The sequence below is a fragment of the Penaeus monodon genome, chromosome 30 (assembly GCF_015228065.2).
Source record: "Penaeus monodon isolate SGIC_2016 chromosome 30, NSTDA_Pmon_1, whole genome shotgun sequence".
NCBI lineage: Eukaryota > Metazoa > Arthropoda > Malacostraca > Decapoda > Penaeidae > Penaeus > Penaeus monodon.
Window position 1 is genome coordinate 12,062,331 of NC_051415.1, and position 1,199 is coordinate 12,063,529.

Below are 1,199 nucleotides of genomic sequence, written 5' to 3' on the forward strand. Positions count from 1 at the left end.
TTTACATACGAATATATACACAAATAGTTATGTGTCGATCTGTTTGACAATTAGTATTTTTCTGCCCATATACCTCCTTCTTTATCTATATTTTCTCATTTACCACAGATTTATTCCCTGATTCAGTTTTCTATAGATAGATATACAGAAAATTATGTTTTTTTTTATTGTCCTCTCCGTTTTACTCTCCTCAATTTTTTTTCTCCTGTTCCTAATTTTCTATTTTCCTTTTTCCTAATGTTTTTATTTTAGTTTTCCTTTTTATCAATTTACCCCCAATATTTTTGTCTTTTTTTTCATAACTTTTGTATGTTTCTTTTTTCCAAGTCTTTCTGTTTCCTTATTTTCCTATTTCCACATTTTTCCCCAGTCTATTTTCCTATTTTCTAATCTTTTTATTTTCCTTCTTTTCCCAATCTTTCTATTTTCCTCTTTTTCACATTAAAAAAAAATCAGTGTTTCTGTTTATTTTATTTTCCTTACTTCTTCCTAATCATTCTATTTTCCTTTTTGTATTTTTTTTATCGTTCGGTTTTCTCTTATCCCCATTGTTTTCTATCCTGTTTTTATCAATCTTACTCTTTTTTTCTTAATCTATTTATTTTCCTATTTCTCCAATATTTCTAATTTTCTCTTTTCCCCCCAATATTTTTTCCGTCTTTATATTTTTCCCCTTTTACCCAATCCTCCTATTTTCTTCTTTCCCGGATTTTTCTCCTCTTTTTTTATCTGAATTTCCCAAACCTCCTGTTTTTTATCCCTATCAGTTCTATTCTCCTCCCCTTTTTCCCCCTCCCACAATCATTCCGTTTTCCCCTCTCTCTCTCTTTCTCCCCCAATCCTTCAGAAGAATATTGATATTTTTCCCCTTTACCCAATCCTCCTATTTTCCTCTTTCCCGGATTTTTTCCCCTCTTTTTAACCCGAATTTCCCAAACCTGTTTTTTATCCCAATCAGTTCTATTCTCCTCCCCTTTTTCCCCCTCCCACAATCATCCCGTTTTCCCCTCTCTCTCTCTTTCTCCCCCAATCCTTCAGAAGAATATTGATATTTTTCCCCTTTACCCAATCCTCCTATTTTCCTCTTTCCCGGATTTTTTCCCCTCTTTTTAACCCGAATTTCCCAAACCTGTTTTTTTATCCCAATCAGTTCTATTCTCCTCCCCTTTTTCCCCCTCCCACAATCATCCCGTTTTCCC